Consider the following 19,304-nt stretch of genomic DNA (forward strand, 5'->3'; position numbering starts at 1 on the left):
ATCATAATGCAACATTTTGTTTTATTATGCTGTTAGTGGTTTATCTTTCAGTGCACCGTTTCCTAGCTGCACTTCCTGCCGGGCTGTAGAAGGTTTGCTATAGAAACTAATAGTGTCAGTTGAATTATGATTATGGTACAAAAATTCCCTTGTCAGAGGAAACTTTCAATAAATCTGACTTTTGTCCAACAAATTACTATTTTTCATCCATCTCACCCTATCTCTAGCATCCTCCCACATCACACCAACCCTCTGTCCTCCTTCATTCACAAACCTCCTCTGAGGTTGTCTTCTTTTACTCCTGCCTGGCAGCTCCATCTTCAACATCCTTTGACAATCCTTCCTCTGCACATGTACAAACAAGCTCAACTTTGCCTCTCTAACTTTGTCTCCAAACCGCTCAACCTGAGCTGTCAATTTACTTGCAACCTCCAGCTCCTACAGTGATGGTGATAACTTTAGTTTGATCTTTTCTTACAGGTACCAGAATAATAACATGATTTTCCATTGCAGATGTAACCATGATCATTCCATACACATTGCAGTTTGTTGCTTATTCTAGAGTTGTGCTCAAGGTAATTAAAGGTTAAAAGCTACAGCCAGCGCGAGTCTGGCTGATCTATGGAGGGCAAAGGCTTTGAGCTTGGAAGGCCGCACGCGCTTACACAGCACTTATAAGATGTTATTCTTGGTGATTTTGTGCTTAGTCATGTTTTAATATGTTTTAAGTAGAAGTAGCTGATCCAGCAATATTCATTTAATATTATATACTTGATTTAGAGCAATACACACTGATGGTCTTAACAAATGAAAGAGTCCTTGTAGCTGCCATGTTGTGTCTTAGCAGGGTACAGACGGTTCCAGGAGCAGTCAGCGTCTGCCCTCGGGAAGGAGACAATGTTTTTATTTATTTATTTATTTTTATATATATCCACAGATATATCCACAGATATATCCACAGATATATCCACAGATATATCCACAGTTCCTCCGCACACACGCGTTAGTTCCACAGCAAAATACACACAGGGGATTCTTTTGAAACTGCCACGGTTCAACGTTCCAGCGGTGAGCTGCTCAGTGCCACTGCCTTAAATAGCAGCTGGGGAAATCAGCCAGATCAGCAGCAGGTGGACACAATCACACAGGTGCGTGGGCCAAGAGCGAGAGCCCGTAACGAGCTCCACCCAGGCAGAGAGGAGGAGGAGAGACAAAGAAAACAAAAACTAACAACAACAAAACCAGGGGTCCGTTCTTCGTACCTCGCTCACTACATCCAAGATCAAATCATCGCGCTAACTTTGAGCTCGCTATTCTGGTTCTCCGAACACACCTGTTGTTGACGATTAGTATAGCTGGATGAAGTAATGTGAGATCACTGGGTGGCTTAACAGGGGCTACGCATCGATAGTAGAAACATTGATCGGCAACCCTCTGATTGGTCGGCGAAAATGTCGAAGGAGCGCGCTTGGTATTTCTCGGCAGCAGAGCAAGAACTCTTGATTGAGGGATTTCAGGAGTTTCAGAGTTTAATTAAAACTCAAGGGAACACTGCAAAGGCTGCAAAAGCAAGGAGGGCTTGCAGAAAGTTGCTGACAAATTAAACTTGTAAGTAATTTAATAATAATAATGATAATGGAGTGGATTGATATAGCGCTTTTCAAGGCACCCAAAGCGCTTTACAATGCCACTATTCATTCACTCTCACATTCACACACTGGTGGAAGCAGCTACGGTTGTAGCCACAGCTGCCCTGGGGCAGCTGTGGCTACAACCGTAGCTGGGGCAGACTGACTGAAGCCAGGCTACCATATCGCGTCATCGGCCCCTCTGGCCAACACCAGTAGGCGGTAGGGTAAATTTATTATATTATATTATATTACATTATATCCTCTTTCACATTAGAGCCACGACAGGACCCACTAGAACATGGGAACAAATAAAAGTGAAATATAAGAATATTCTACAGAATGGTAATATTTATCACTTATATTGCTTTTAGTCTCTTGGAAAGAGACCCTGAAATAATCTGTTTGTTTGTTTATAACAGCAACCAAGAAAAGGGCAGAGCAAAAAAAGACAGGTGGTGGTCCTGCACCCCCTCGTCAACAAGTTGGTTAGGTAAATAATACCCTCACGGGAAAACCGATATCTCTCTATGAGCACACTGTCGCGCTGAGCTAAAGGATCCTGTCTATCCCGCAATATACGCTGAATTCTGAGGACTCTCCTTATCAATCTTGCACCTTCCGCAATGGGTTGCTCGCGTATACGGACAGGACATGGCTGCAACAGGCTTCCCAAATCCACCTTCACTTTTATAGCCGTGGTCTCCCATCTTGATTACACAAAGTAATTTGCAATTACTACTCTGAAATATGAATTACATCTGAAATAACCAAATACATGTAATAGAATAATTAATAGTACATTTCCCTTTTTTTAGGAAATGACCTGTATGTATCTGTATGGAATCAATAAAAAGGATCAAGTGCTGCATTATCTTTAGTTACATTGATGTTATTTATTTATGGAAAAACAGTGGTCAAATATCGCTGTTGCTTTCGTATACATGAAGCGGACATATCTGAGTGGCCGCGATCTAATCTTGTTTACATAAAGTAAACCTGCTCCCGAGCAGGTTTACGCTTACGGATCTGTTGCTATGACAGCAAGTCCCGGATGAGCTTCGGAGAACCGAACGATCCAAGATCACGCGAAATCGTCAACAATCTAATCCAGCTAACTTACTTAGCGAGGTACGAAGAACGGGCCCCTGTAGCCAGCGTGGGCCAACCAGAGAGACACGGGGACCGTGACAAGATCTTTCAGATAAGATGTGCCTACAATAAAAAACCCGTCAGCCTCCCCCACCAACAAATTGGCTGGAGAGGTGGTCAGAGACAAAGGAATGTCTTTGATCCTATAGTTTCAACTAAGATTTACAAATTTAAGTAGCACAATGACAACATTTAACAATTTGACTCCAACACAGTCTAAAAGAGCTTCATCTGCATCTGACAACAATCTCAATATAACTCTTTGGAATTCTGTTTATGATCATCTGGAACTGAGAACATTTCGATACACAGACCATAATGTTCTAGACTTAGAAAAGGATATAGACCCAGAAAATAATTTCTTCTACAACATCAGCAATAACTGCTGCTGCTTCACCGATGAACAGTTTAATTATAAAAAGTGTAAGGAAGCAAATAAAGGTCCCTATATATATGAATAACAGAAATCCTTAAATATATATAATTTTGAGGACCCTGATTTTAAAAATTCAATGCGAAGATAAGTTTAGCCGCTTTTGGAAGAGGCGAACGTTTCAGTCCGATTGAGTGTTACAGACACCCGTGCACCCACGCGTCCTCGGATGAGCTGAATACTGATTCACGGAGCCGGGCCACGCAGTGACCACGGCGTGGCACATGACTTTAAATCAGAAGGCATGTGGATGTAAACGTCGTTACATGAAGAGCGTTTTAGGCACAACAGTTTCAGCTTTCAGGAGGATTATCGGCACCCGCTGCCACTTTGTGCTTAATGGACAAAAGGAGGGAACGATCAGGGTGGGGGGCTGGTGGCAGGCAGTGGAGGTATGTGGTCAGGTCAGCTGGGATCCTGTTGGAGGATTTATTAATACATTTTCAGGTCTTGCATCTTTTGATTCTGTCCACATTTTTTGGCAGTTCTTGGGATTCGTGCTGGGGTGGTTTGCTTCCCGCTCACTTGAAAGATCAAAGTCACACAGGAACTCGGAGCACTGAGGTGCAGCGCTCTGTCTGCGTCCATTTATTATTCGGTAAACGCCTTCCACCCACGCTTCAAGAAACATCTCCAGAGATGACAGAAGAGCGGGAACTGTCTGCAATCAGTCCTCAGTCCCAGATGTTCAGTTAGGCCACAGCCTGAGCGGCCTCGGGTACGAGGGAGGAGAAGAAGGTTTTGAAGAAAACCCAGGCCGTCCAGCTGCTGGTTCATCCTGCTGTCTGTCGGCGTGCTCACCTGCCTGAGGAGACACACACACACGTCACACATCAGCCTGCAGCACTTAATTCACCCACTACAGCAAACATCAGGGCCTGTGTGCAGGTTAGAGACTCGACCTGACCCTGGTCTCTCTGCTAGCTCATTTCAAAAACATTCAGTCTTTTCTCAGTGTGCAGCATTTAGCTGGAGTTTCATCAAATGTAGGGAAAAGTGGACAAGAGAGAAAAATGATGAGTTTCTTACTGGATTCAGGTTTGGGTTCCTGTTCTGGTTCTGCTGGTTCTCGGGGGGCTGCAGCTGGTTGGGTTCTGGGACCTGCACTCTCCTTCTGAAGGGAAACCAGCCGACGGTGTGTCTGGAAAACAAGGCAGGAAATTCAGGGGTTACAAGGAAAAGCTAACTATCTATAATCCTGAAAGAAGCTCCAAAGGTTTGTAACGTCACATCGTGGTTGGATCTTTCTGCACCGTGATGCCCACATAGAGCAGCCAGTATAATGTATATAGTTACATTTTAATCTACACTCATCAATTTGTTTGCTAGAACAAATCACATCCAGCTTAAACAAACCTGGATCTGATTTTATTCTGTTTACAAAGTAGCTGTACAAGCTGTACAAACTCAGCATCAAACGGTCCATTTCAAAGAAACTGGGACGTACCATTTTGTCTGTAAAGACTTTGTGTTCGCACTCTGATGATGACGACAAGCTCCTCTATTCGTGCCTGCAACGCTCCAAGGCTGCCATCAGTTTGATCACTTTCTAAGTGAGAGGAATATTAATCAGAACACAGGATGAGTAACAGTCACCAAACTACAGTGGACTCTGTAATCACTGACTTGATGACATTCATTATAAGACATCTGGAGCCTGCATGTGCTGCATTATCATTAGATAACAAGTATGTTGGTGTTCAGGTTTATAAAACCAACTAGTACGACATCATTTCAACCCAGGTTCTATCCAATTTGATGAAACGCAACAACTCTGCCATAAATTCTGCTTTTACAAGGCTTATTTTTCATTGTTTGTTGACACTGTCGTAATTCTACCTTAAGTTCTTTAATGAGGCCATGGTGGGTCCTGTTGTTATACACGAGTGCATTATATTGAGACTCACCTTCAGCCCATTTCTACACATCGGCCACCCATTGCTGCAGTGTGTCGTCTTCTACACCCAGCTCATTTCTGGTCGCATTCAGGCTCTCCACTTGTTCTCTAAGGATCCTTATGATCTAAGAATACATTAATAAATGTCATTCATATTGACATTAAAAGAGTACGGGTGTTTTTCCCCCATTACCCCACACATTAAAATGGTTTTTGAAAAGAAATCACCTTTAGATATCTCTGGCTCAAAGTGCAGCCCAGTTGTTCCACTTTCCTTTTGTTCCAGCCCAAAGCCAGGAGGGTCAGCATGTCTGTTCGCCCTGCATTTCAGTTAGTATACAAATAAGAATGAATGAGCAGGAGACTGAGTGGAATCTCACACACAGACACATACCTAATTTAGACATGTACTTCGTTGTGATGGCCGCCCTAGACAGGAAACTGTTTACTTGTTCCACCTCTTCTCCAACTGTTGAACCGGCCCCATCCTCAAACGCACCTCCCCATTTGATCTATAGAAAGGAGGTCACAATACATGACTGCTGAATTCATTCAACCTTATAACAAAATGTCTCAAACTAATCCAAAATTACAAGCTGCAGTATACCTCGCATTTCCAAGTGTGAGCCTTTGCATGCATGACGGAGAGAAAAGGACGCATTGACAAGAGGTTCCTCAGCTCAGGGCACTGCTGAGCCACCTTGGTTAAATAGGGGGAAATATTTACAGGCCACATCGGAGCAAAGGAACGTAATATGTCCTGGGAAGCTAGCTGCCAACTTCCTCTGGAGAAAAAGAGGGTAAGCAAAGATCTCCCCTCGAAACATGTTCAATGCAGCTAAGAGGACTCCGTGGTGACAAACAGCTATTTCCACGCCCTCTTCATCCAACTTCCCAGTGGACTTTTTGGACGACTCCTTTGCTGCAGTCCAAGATGAAGATCCGCACAACCCTTTCCCTGGGACCTATACACCCAAAGATTTTAACATAAAAGACTCGGCATGATTAAGCCCTATCAGGGACAAACTTTTTAAAACAAATGCATAACAATTAGCTGAATTAGCCTTAAGTTACACGAGACCTCATATCTCCCCAGGACAGCACTGACAACACAAAATCAAAATCAAAATAAATACACATGGTGACAAAATTAAGTACACATTAAGATAAAGTAAAGTAAACAGTATTACGACAACACTAAGAGAAAAATAAAATAAATATCCACCCATCCATATATGTATACACACACACACACACACACACACACACACACACACACACACACACACACACGTATGTGTATATGGTTATGGCATTAACGTCATTTTAACAAGATTAACGCTAACAGCACTAATATACATGTGTATCTTACATGATTTGTGTGTCTCTGGATGTATTTCACAAACTCAGAATCTTCCTCATCTTTTTCAATGAAGACACCTTCAAAGTTCCCCTGCTCTGAAGTGCTGAACGAACACAGTGACAGTTGTTTGAAAAGAAACATTAAAATACATTTTTCTACAAATCCATATTTGACTTATGTACACAATGCATAACGTACCTTGCATTAGACTGAAAGCGATAAAGCTTGCGGTTTCCATCAACTGAGACGGCAAGCATGTCTGGAGTGCAGGCAGGGCAGCTAAAGCATGGCTCCTTGCACATCCTGTCCACCTCAAACTTTACAGCACTCCACTCCAAGAAACTTTTACTGAAGGCATCAGCTGATATTCGGCCAGTCTTTTACATAGAGGACATACAACAGAATATTCAAGGACAGTCATCATAAACATTGATTTACACAATTTCCTTAAACTTGGCAAATTTAGAAACTCACCCTTCCAAAATGGCTGTTCGTTCATCCAGCACTTTGACAAATGCCTTAAGTGACATCCCTGGTGCAGCCTTCTTAATGTCATAGAAAGACTGAAAGACATCCATTGAAAACAGGGTGCAGAAATTTAAGGTGCCAGGCCAATATCCACTACCCAGGATGTCCTTAACTGAGGGGGACCACATTAGGCCACAGCTGGTGCAGCTCACCACTGGCAGTGCAAGGTTATAACGGCCTTTAGAAAGGATCAGGATAAATTCAGTCATGGCTCAAAGCATTCATTTTTTTCATGTTGTTTTCAAATCGGTCTGGTAAATCCAAATGACCTTTGACAGGTGCCCACATATACTGCGGGCCGAGGGTAATTCAAACCAAGATAGCAATGCACAATTTGCAATAAAACCTCCAAACTAGGGCTGCCACAAACGATTATTTTGATAGTCGACTAGTCACCGATTATTTTTGCGATTAGTCGACTAATCAGATCATCATCCATTGGACGTAAAGCGTACAGCTTATTGCACCAGCAGCGTCTGCTCTTATATAACTATCATTAGCTTACAGCTTTAAGTGTTTAAGGTACGTGCTAACTAAAAATAAAGACAAGATGATAGTTTATTAAATTTTAATGAAATTAGCAGATTGTCTCGGTGGAGTTTAATAAACTCCTTGCTATCTAAAATATAACAGGACACCGGAGTAAATTCTCGAGCATCTCACATAGGGCTGGGTATCGTCACTGATTTCTAGAATCGATTCAATTCCGATTCACAAGGTCCCGAATCGATTCGATCCACGATTCGATTTAATTCGATTCTATTTAAATCTGGGAAATTTTGACAGTCAGAAATATTATAATTCAGATCAGTACATTTACATATTTTTGTATCAATAAAAAGGAAGCTGACACACGCAAGACTTTATCACAGGTGTGAGCGTCACAGCAGAGGCCTTTGTGTCAAAGTAGCTGAAGATAAAACAGAAAAACATGAAGGTGATTTTCCTGGCCTGGGATTTTATAAAAATATTCTGCAGTACATCAAAAACGAAAGAAAACCATTAATCAATATATGAACATTACCTCTGAAGTTACAGCGGTTTTATTAGAGACACGGTTAAGCGTTTTGCATTTTGAATAATTTTAAAAAGTTTAAATTTGTTCAGTATTGAACGGCAGAAATTAGGTTTTCTTTTCGGAAAATGTAAAAGGGAAAAAAAACAGCGGCTGACAGCGCTGTAAACAACAGTAGACTGGTGTGTAACAAGCAAGCCAATAATGAAGAAAGGGAAACTGTTCTTGAAGTACAGAGAGAGAGAGAGAGGGAGAGAGAGCTGCGCATCGCGGTGGAAGCAAAACAGTGAAAGTCAGAGTGAATTCATGACGATGTTTATGTAAAGCGTTTGGATCTTCTTTTGCTGCTGGTTCGGTCAATATTGTTTGGAGAGAGATCAAACTAACAGCTTTAGAATCGGCTCATTAAGGGCGTGAACACAAAGCGCGATTCAAAGAATCAGCGCGCTGTCGGCTTTCACCCCCACCGTGAGAAAGGCAACATCTAACAGATTCTGATCCGCGGGTCGTGCTGTGTGTTTAAGTCTATGTGCAGAATCCGTGTACCTGCTCTTATTTACTGTCTGGTGGTTCTTGAAATTGAATTTAAAATTTAAAATTAAATTTAAATTTAAATTCTTGAAATTTTGTGAGATGTCACCAGAGATTCTGGCATTTCGGGCAAAATAAATTTATATTAAAAAAATCGATTCAGGATTTTAATGAATCGATTTTACGTTATCCAAGCCAGAATCGATTTTAATCGATGAATCGATTATAAAAACCCACCCCTAATCTCACACTTCTGATAATCAGCTGTCTGCTTGATGTTTATTCAGCTGTGTAAAAACTATAACTTTAATCTCAGCCAAACCGATTTACTCAGGAACAAATAAAATACTGAAAAAAGCCAAATAGCATTTGGAAGTTATCCACCAAGTGACTTCTATATCATGTTTAACCTGAGTAGCGAAATTTGCCGGGAGTCCGGTGTTCTCACGGCTCTTGAGCCTAGCCCCCGGTTAGCTATCGAGCTAGTGGGTAACAGACGTCTCCGAAAACGTAGGAGCGCTTTTGAAAATATGTGGTGTCTTGATAAACTGAGCAGATATTTGAGGTTTACACAGCTACATTCTCGCCTGAAAATATGTTAAACGTTTATTTTGTGACCCAGAAAGAATAATAAGAGTAATATTAAAACTAACTAGCTGCCGCCATTGTTGGAAACTGAGCTGGGCCGCGCTATGAATTCTGGGACACAGCTTCTTCTTCTTCTTCGGGGTTTAACGGCAGCTGGCATCCTTGTACATGCAGTGCTGCCATCTTCTGTTTCAGTCCGTTATTACACTCTTAAATCCTACTACTTATACCTGCGTCTTTTGGGATCTTACAAAGCTTCAAACGACGCGTCGACTATTAAATCAGTCGTCGACGATTTTGATAGTCGACGTAATCGTGACTAGTTGACTAATCGTGGCAGCCATACTCCAAACACATCTATTGTGTATGTAGTGTGTGACAAAAGGGCAACTTACCATTTATGGTTACAAGAGCCACAATTGCGCCGCGTGAAACCTCAACGTTACCTGCTGGGCAGTCACACACATGTTCTGGCCTTTGCACAGGCAACAGCCGAACTAACATTAAAACACACAATATATATATAAAAAGGAATTGGAAATTAACTGATACACAACAAATATACAATAACAGCACCCACTCATAGTACATAGCAAGAAATGCATAAGACTTAAAAACCGTACCTAAACTGTGATGAAGGCTGCAAAAACCCTCCTGTTACTGCCTCTCTGTTGTGCAGGACAAAGCGTGTGTGAACTGCAATATCACAGTCAGCACAAAGGAATGGGAGAGGCAGGCAGTCCAGACACCTCACAACTACTTGTTTGCCACACTGACACACACGGTGTGACTGTGGATCCAGAGTAGCTAACATTATCTATAAGACAAGGCCTGGCCTCTTTCCACTTTTGCGAGGACACCATATTTCTGATCGCCCAGTGAGTAGCAGCTGACTCAGACGACGTCTCACAAGTCATGGCTGCGTCCTCTTCTCCATCCTCCAACAACTGAAGGAGCTCCTGACGAAGCACCTCAGTTCCATACACTAACAGAAAAAAAATAAAGGAAGAAACTCTTCCACAAAGTGAAAAACACTCTAGGCAGTATGTTTCTTAGGACTGCACAAAAGCCCTGCCTAACTCAACTATAACAACAAATATAAAAGTAAACAGAAATCACAACATATACAAGAAGGTAAAGTACCTTTTGTTGGGTTGACACTGGCAACATAACTAGGTTCTTCACGTGGACATTGATGCTGCTCTCTGGACACTGGGAGGAAAAAAAGAGATTGAAGAATATTTACTTACTGAAATTCTTTGGTGAAAACAAGTTGTGAGATAAAATCATTGGTTGTGTGAACACTGACCACGTGGCATGCAACTAGTACATCGACTGGTTGATGGTCTTTGAGGAATAAAATCTCCCTGTCTGTCTGTCACGTGTTTTCCAGCGCACTGGTCTTGGCTGAGGTTCACTCTGTGCATCATTCTACGCAATTAACAAGGAAAAAAGGGAACACCTAAAATACAGTCCATAAAGCAAAGATTATCAAACATCTTAAGTTAACCAACTTAATTTGACAAACTTATATATACACATATATTAAAAAAAATTTCAAATAATATAACGTTTACTCCGTACAAAATATTAGACAAGCGTGTTCCCTCTTTAACAACTGTTTCCACTAAAAATATTACCTGCATATCTTGAAGGAGTTCGTCAGCAGCCTGAAGCTCTTCCTCCAGCTCGGGATCCTCTGAATCGCTCATTTTCAAGCTAAAGAGGAAAGAGATTTTTGCAGAACTCTGTGACATAAACGCATAACTAACGCAACTCAAATGATTTTCAGTCTTGGCGCTCCAGTTAACGTTAGCAATTAACGTTAGCATCATCAGTTTATAAAAAGCTAGCAGAACTCTAATGCAAAAACTGCTTTACGCACCATGTGAGGGTATTTTGCAGCACACAAGTCCTTTAACGTTTGTAATAGATTTAATCCATCATCGTTGGATTAAATGGCTAATGCTGCAGTAGCCACGTGTAGTCGTTACCTAGCAAGCATGCTGACGGTAGCTGTAGTCATTTTTAAATGCATTAAACCGTTTCGAGATCAGTCACCTCTGTTTGTTTGAAGCTTTTATGAAAAACAAACTTTGAAACACACATCAAGATCCATTCGCTTCCGCTTATCCTTTTCAGGGTCGCGGGGGCCTATCCCAGCTGACATAGGGCGAAAGGCGGGATACACCCTGGACAGGTCGCCAGTCTGTCGCAGGGCTAACACATAGGGACAGACAACCATTCACACTCACATTCACACCTAGTGGCAATTTGGATTATCCAATTAACCTATCCCCACAAGCTGCATGTCTTTGGACGGTGGGAGGAAGCCACGCAAACACGGGGAGAACTTGCAAACTCCACACAGAAAGACCCCAGCCTGATGGTGGAATTGAACTCAGGACCTTCTTGCTGTGCGGCAACAGTGCTAACCACCGTGCTGCCCTATTACTTTAAATATGTATTTTTTACATACCTGCATTAGAATCAATCAGTTCCGCCTCATTTTCTTATTCTTATAAATGGGTCTCTCCATTCTCCCATCATCCTTTGCTTACACAGGTTGCATCTGATTGGTTGGAGCCGAGCACATCCAAAACTAACAGGAGTGGTGGATGAATCTATAAATGTGTTTTACGTGTGAAATGAAAATAATAAACCTAACAAAGGATTATGTACGTTAAATCTGAGCACTTTCAGCTCGTGAATCAGTTTGGAAAACACTGTGTGATGGCCACAACATGAAGCGATTTTATTGTTGCATTATCAGTGATACTTTCATGTGTTTTTGTTGAGAAATGTTAACGATGTCCATTAAAAGAAAGCATTAAATTAGGGAGAAAAACCCGTTCGCGGAGAGGGTCCCCGGTTCTCCAGTTAGATTATGCTTCACAGCGTCATGTTTCGCTGTGACGGGATTATTATTGGAGTAAATGGATGGCTGGAGCCTCTGCTCGAAGCGTCTCTGATCGCGCGAGCGGGTTCATATTGGAATGAATTGACAACCCACAGCGTCACATAAAAACGTGGAAGGATACCTTTAGCGTCAGCATGAGAAGTTAAGGGACGCGACAAATCATCATTATTTTACGTGTCGGGAGTGAGAACGGGTTGCTCCAAGCCACAGAATGAGACGCTTCAGAAAACATAGCAGGACCGAGGATATCTGTGACTCGTCCTCCCCTTTCCTCTATTAATGTGTTTTCTCTTTTGTGATAAATGAGTTCAAATAAAAGCAGCTCCAGCTTTTCAGATATTTTAAGATAAAATTAAAAATTTTAACTGGATCTATGAGGGCCGGCTGGCTTTTGTATACAGCACACCAGAAGGTGACCAGAAACTTGTCGCTCCTGACATGGGCGTCACTTATGGCTGCTGTAATGGCATTTGAGCTTCTGATGAGGTCACGCATGAGGCCTTTTCATAGTGAGACACGAAACGAATGCTGAATGAAATAATTTGAAATGTTTCTGCTGAGCTATTTAACAAGTCAGCAGCGCCGCTGTGTGGCCAAATGAGCGTACTGCATCAGAAATCAAACGAGTCGCTGAAAATGAGAGATGTGGATAGTTTTCCATTGTTTCTAATGCAGGACGCTTCGCAGAGCATCACGCACACAGACAGACAAACGTCTTTTTAAATAAATGATATTAAAAGGCTGACTGATGTTAATCAATGATGTAACAAAGTAAAAATACTCCATTACTGTACTCACAGAGTTACAGTATTCGAGGAGTCTCCTGAGAGCTTTGTTTTTACACCAAACATCTGAAGTCAAACGTCTCCACTTTCTCCCCCCTCACATTTCCAAAATGAGCTTCTTACTTTAGGTTTAACACATTTGATATGAATCATTTATTTTGTGGCCACACACCGTCCTGATTTCAAAATGATTTCAGCGTAAAACGATCCTGCTGGTGAATCATCAACAGTGCTTATCTATGGGCTCAAAATGTGGTCATAAATATTTTGTACTTGTAAAAAAGATTTGTGTGTGCGTAAAAAAGATTTGTATGTGTAAAAAAGATTTGTGTGTGTAAAAAGAATTTGTGTGTGTAAAAAGAATTTGTGTGTGCGTAAAAAAGATTTGTATGTGTAAAAAAGATTTGTGTGTGGACTTAGAAAAAAAACCCTGCAAGTTACAAGTACGGATTTTTGACCCTATTTTTCTTCCCTTCATCTGATTGGTCAATGTCATGTCAATCACAAATGTAACAATCCAATCAGAGAACAGATGGGTTTGGCTGTCGGAGGGGCGCTGTTTTGAACTGCAGGTCCTTGAAGGGTGATACCGTTTGAAGCTGGAGGATCGCTATATAAATATCCGATAGCAGCTAGGTCCCCTAACTTTCAGTAGCTGTTGAAAGGATAAAGTTGTGGTATATCCGTGGTTAGAAACACCATTATTACTTTAGGATTAATTTAACACAAAGTCAGGGCTGACCCAGGACCATTGCTGTGAGTCACAGTGCGCAGCATAAAAGTCCTTTCACATCGGATGCAGGATGTGCTGCTAATGCTAACTGCTAACTAAAAGCAAAGGATCCAGAATTTGTTACGCTGGCTGCTGGGCTCTGTGGGTTTTTGCAGCAGCTCTACCTGTACTAGATGCACCTGCTCCTTGTTGTTTCTATCTCTGACTTTATGTCCTCTACAAGAGTTTTTTTTTGCTAGTTCTTCAAATGTTCAATAAAAACATGTATGCTAATTCATAACGAAGAAAGCTTTGTAATGAAGATTGTCATTTCCAAAACACTGCCCGCCCCCACCCCGCGGTCCGCAGCGCTGTTGAAAAGGCTGTGGAAGTCCCTGTATTAAACACGTAGACCTGTGACACAAAAATCACCAAACTCGGACGACCACAGACTGTTTTCCTTCGTGGTGATGAAGGAAAAGGCTGGGTTGGCATGTAAAAGGGCATTTATTCCCTTCAAAGACCTGCAGTTCAAAAAAAGCGCCCCTCGACAGCCAAACCCATCTGTTCTCTGATTGGATTGTTACATTTGTGATTGACATGACATTGACCAATCAGATGAAAGGAAGAAAAATAGGGTCAAAAATCCGTACTTGTAACTTGCAGGGGGTTTTTTTCTAAGTCCACACACAAATCTTTTTTACGCACACACAAATCTTTTTTACACATACAAATCTTTTTTACGCACACACAAATTCTTTTTACACATACAAATCTTTTTTACACATACAAATCTTTTTTACAAGTACAAAATATTTATGACCACATTTTGAGCCCATACTTATCACGCATGACTGATGTAGTAGAATAGAATTAGTAGAATTCATGCATCATTTAATGTATCAAATGAAGGATATGTTTGAAGAAAGAGTTTCTAACAGTGTCTTTTTGTTCCTTACAGTAGTTAACCGTGTAACTTTAATGTCTCAAACTTTAAACTTCCAAACCACCAGATTCTTTTAACATTAAACAAAATACTGTTTGTAAATATTAGCTTTTATTTCTCCATATAAAATGAAACAGAAGCTTTTCAGGTATCTTGGAGGCATTTGTGATGAGATGAAAAGATGTGGAAATCTGTTCAGCATGGCTTATTTCTGTGTATCCTCAAGTGGCAGACCCAAAACACGACCCACATTTTAGGATTAGGATTTCAGTTTATTGTCAACACACACGGGGTGGCTGTAGCTCAGGTGGTAGAGCAGATCATCTCCGACATTCACACAGAGTGTGTGTGAATGTTACTTAGAAAGCACCTAGAAAAATGTGCTTGTGCAAATGGGTGAATGCACAAGTTGTGTAAAGAACAGTAGAAAGAGTAGCTCTATAAGAACCAGTACATTTGCCGTTTACCATTTACATGTATAAATACAGATAAGGCCAGTATAAATGGTGGAATAATTGGGCTGTTTATATCACCCGCTGCAGTGCCTTGCGGTCAGCAGCCGATCAATTCCCATGAAAAAGTGGTCAGGATTCTACAGAGCATCCTGGTATTACCTCACCCTGTGAGGATTTTAATATGTCAGATTATATTCTTTTTTTTTATACATTTGTCAACAGAACACAAGTTTCCACTGAAATCACAGAAAACATACCTGACAGAATCCTTTGGTTGTTCCATATCCACCTGCACAGGAAACACTGGCAGGAAGACCAGGCCAGTGTTTCTTACAGACCTTTGGTTCGATGACAGACACGTCCACCACCGTCGGCTCATCAACAGGTTCGCCACCAGAAACACTTGATTTTCTTTTAGGTTTATTTCAGCACGTGGAGGCTGAATTGTTTGTACTCTGTGAACTAATCGAACGTTCACACACAACTGGAGACACAACATGAAGTAAAAAATAGAAACACATTTTCATGTAAAAACTCTTTTAAAAATATAATTATTCTACAAATACATCACATGAAACTGATGCTGCTTTCAATGATGTCATTAGCATGTTCAGTGTTTTGGTATCCTTCATGGATTTCATTTTCTCTCAATCTTTATTTTGGGATGATCAGTGTGTGCGGTCACTGTGTGAGTAATCATTGAGAGGGAATTAAAAATGTCAACAATTTTAAACTGATATCTTTATTTCTCATTAGGCAATCGTCACAAGCAGGTTAATGTCAGCATTGCTGTAACCAACGGCTGTCAGAAGTCAAAGGTCGTTTTTATTTGATGCTATTGCACTTAATTGTGTTTTATTTTCCCTCGAAATAACATCTGCCTTATCAATAACTTAGAGTGATCTGATCAATAAACACAAGTTTGAAAAAGTTTGTTTTTGGATGAACTTCATGAACAGGAAATCTAACTCACAACCGGTCACAGTGTGCAGCAGTGAGCACAAAGTCTTCAGTGATGAGGAATTCTCCACAGACATGTTGACCCTTGTTATTCTGAACTGATCCCATGTAGGGTATCGAGTTGTCCGGAGCTTTTGTTCCATGAATAATTCCTGTTGAAAACTCTGGTAAATTAAAAAAAAAAAGAAGATGATAAAGTTAGTGTGCCGTTTACAGCCGTAAGATAAATCAGATATATTTGATGTTCACACTGATGCCTTGTAGACATGGTAGAAAACAAAGAAGAAACTTGTGAAGACAGTGCATGGTGCCAGCAGGAAACTCAAACTGCCCTTTACTCAGTAGAAAGACTTTTATACATCACGCGTCTTAGTTTGAAGGCTGGTCTATCGTTATCATCTCGACTTCCTGTCATGCCAACCTCTCTGCAGTGCAGGTTTGATGTACCATTATCTAATGTCAAAAGGGGGATGGTGCGTTACAAAGCAGCGAGAGAGACAGAAAGGCAGCAGAGTTCAGGTAAGAGTTGGATTTTAAATACAGGGCTCTGTGTGCGGGCAGGCGGAGATGAGGATCCAAATGCAGGACTCAAACACAGAATTGTAACTCAAAACCTCAGCTTTATTGCTGGAGAAATTAAAACATGAACTGAACAAGGGTAGTGAACACGAAAATACTGAACACAGTATAAAACACACAGGCATAATCCGACGGTACGATGCAGCACTGAGCAAGGGCAAACACAGGGCTAATATACACAGGGAAGTAATCGGGGAATGGAAAACAGGAGGGAGACACAGCTGGGAGAGATTGGGGCTAACGAGTCAGGGGATCGAAGCTGGACACACTGACATAAGACACAATCCTTCAAAATAAAACAGGAAACAATACACACTAAACTAAGACACGGACAGAGAGAGACAGACTAGACACTGAACTAAACCAGCAAAAAACATGAGAACACAAAACCTAAGAACTAATCCCTAAACAAGAAGAACTAAAACATAGATTAATCATCATCATCATCATAACCAACAAAAGCACCACAAGAGAATAAGAAAACTATCCATAATGCAAAAACACACCAAAACATAACAACTCAAAATACTGGGTCAAACTGACCCAGAATCGTGACAGGTAAGGAGATGTCATTTCAGGACTTAAACCAGACTCTAAGAAATTGCTGTGTCTAATTTTGCGATGCTGCGAGTAACAAACTGGGTTGAGTTTGGAGGTTGAAGAGGAACTTTCCCTCGCCAGGCCTCGACAGCCGTCTGTGTTTATCTCATCTCAGTTTATCTCATGCAGCGCAGGGCTAAATTTAAAATTATTAAATACTTAAGACAATGTATATTCTTCTATGAAAAAAAATACAAGTATTCATTTAAGCAAATAAACAGAGCCGTAAGAGATGTTTTTCAGAAACTGTTGTCTTTATTTTGATTTGCAACTAACAAATTTTTTAAAAATTTGTAGTTTTTGTTGTGCTCTCTATTATGTGAACCCCTCACCTAATTTGTTATGTTTTTTAACAAATTAAACCCCAACAATCAAATGATCCCCTGTGAGCAAGCACTAGGCACGGTGGAAAGGAAAAACTCCCTTTAAACAGGAAGAAACCTTTGACAGAACCAGGCTCAGGAAGGGGCAGCCATCTGTCGCGACTGGTTGGGGGGTGAGAGGCAAAAGAAAAGAAAAATGAGAGCACAAGTTAGCTAAATGTTGCTTATGTTGTCTGATATGAACAACGTATGGTTTTCTGGACTGTGGATGAAAAGCAGTCCATCATTACTAGGCTTTAAAAAGGGACTAATCGATCACCAAGGTGGCAATATGGCTCAACGAGGCCATAGACAGAGTTAAATAGGCAATCACTGTTAAGCACTGAAAAGCCCCAGTAACCTGCAGCTATAATAAGGCCTACTGCGGCAACACCTAAACCTATTTTAAGTAGGCGTTTGGCACCATGACGCCATGAACCACTAGTCGGAGCCACGTCAGGAGATGGTTCTGAGACAGGAGAATCAAGCTCCTCAGGTTGAAGACCAAGATTCTCCTGTGTCGGAACCACGTCAGGAGGTGGTTCCAAAGCAGGAAAAAAAAGCTCCTCGGGTTCAGGAGCAAAATTCTCCTGTGTCAGGAGTGGTTCCAAGGCAGGAAAAAAAAGCTCCTCGGGTTCAGGAGCAAAATTCTCCTGTGTCAGGACCACAGGTGGTTCCAAGGCAGGAAAAAAAAGCTCCTCAGGTTCAGGAGCAAGATTCTCCAGCTGCAGAGCCTCCAGAGATTCCACCTGTGACTGTTGTTCTTGGTACTCAAGAGGCTCTAAAGTTTTCTTGAGTTCGTCTCTCTCCCTTTCAATAAGTGACAACTGAGCAGCAATGCTGCTGTTCTGTCTAAGGAGATATTCTTCCTTTTCCAGAAAGTCACGGTGCATCATTTGAACGGTGTTAACCTGTTCCTGCAATTTAGCCTCCAGAGAATCCACCCTTGACTGTTTTTCATCCAGAGCCTGTCTCATCCGACGCTGAAGAACACATATTTCTTTTTTCAGCTCAATTATTTGTTCAGTCTTGTGATCTATTTCTCTATTCTGTTTTTCTATTATCTCTTCTTTTTTTGTTATTTTGTGGTGAGCTTCTCCCACTTGGTGCTCAAGTCTCTCTAACTCTTCCTTGACATCACGGTGCATCGTACTAATTTGTTCTTGTATTTTCATTTGAAGGTCTCTATCCGATATTTCTCTCTCCACTAACCCATATAGTCTTTGTGATTCCGCTGGAATCGCTCTGTCAGACTGTGAATTATTGACTATTTCTCGTGACATTTCTTTAAAAGCTTAATGCAACGTGTCGAAAGAAAAATACGTGTGCTTAATTATTTAACTTTAAAATAGTCCCTTTCTGAAAGGTTTCTGGTTTGCTAAACACAACTCGCTGTTTCTGAAAATGTTCCAAGTAAAACTGTGTTTGCAAAGGTGAAGAGGGGCTATTTATAGACTTTTGTGGCAGCGAATTTGACGTCAGCGCTCTTTGAGCCTTTGATCCTTTGTTTGGTCACAGGATCACATGACAGCTGTGCGTAATTCTGCGCATGCTCAGAGAATACCCATTGTGACGCACGGTTTTGTTTTGAATTTTTTTAAATACCCTGAAAACAGTCCAAACAGTGTTGCCAACTTAGCGATTTTGTCGCTATATTTAGGGAGTTTTCAAACCCCCCTTAGCGTCGTTTTTTTTTTTTTCTAAAAAGCGACTAGCGACAAATCTGGCGGCTTTTTCTGGTGTTATTGGAGGCTTATTTATGACGACTTTTGACGTGAAAGCGTTGTTACTCTCAACAAGCAGCGGGTGCTGCCGTGGGCACATCGCTCGTGCCAAAGCGCTCACAGGCG

At 41.3% G+C, this 19,304-nt stretch overlaps 1 pseudogene across 1 annotated transcript; it reads right to left on the reverse strand.

Annotated features, from left to right (window-relative positions):
* Positions 1-1,797: 1,797 nt before the first annotated feature.
* Positions 1,798-18,431, reverse strand: LOC146704395 (uncharacterized; annotated as a pseudogene). Its single transcript, XR_014921725.1, has 12 exons — positions 17,838-18,431; positions 15,211-15,437; positions 10,776-10,854; positions 10,279-10,347; positions 6,672-6,850; positions 6,483-6,576; positions 5,718-6,075; positions 5,505-5,622; positions 5,339-5,430; positions 4,661-5,235; positions 4,243-4,354; positions 1,798-4,018 (listed from the first exon to the last, which is right to left on the reverse strand). The product of XR_014921725.1 is annotated as an uncharacterized LOC146704395 (transcript).
* Positions 18,432-19,304: the final 873 nt, after the last annotated feature.

This window comes from Copadichromis virginalis, linkage group LG7 (genome assembly GCF_057382275.1).
Source record: "Copadichromis virginalis isolate Kocher_CV1m ecotype Utaka linkage group LG7, C_Virginalis_male_GT1.1, whole genome shotgun sequence".
Taxonomy (NCBI): domain Eukaryota; kingdom Metazoa; phylum Chordata; class Actinopteri; order Cichliformes; family Cichlidae; genus Copadichromis; species Copadichromis virginalis.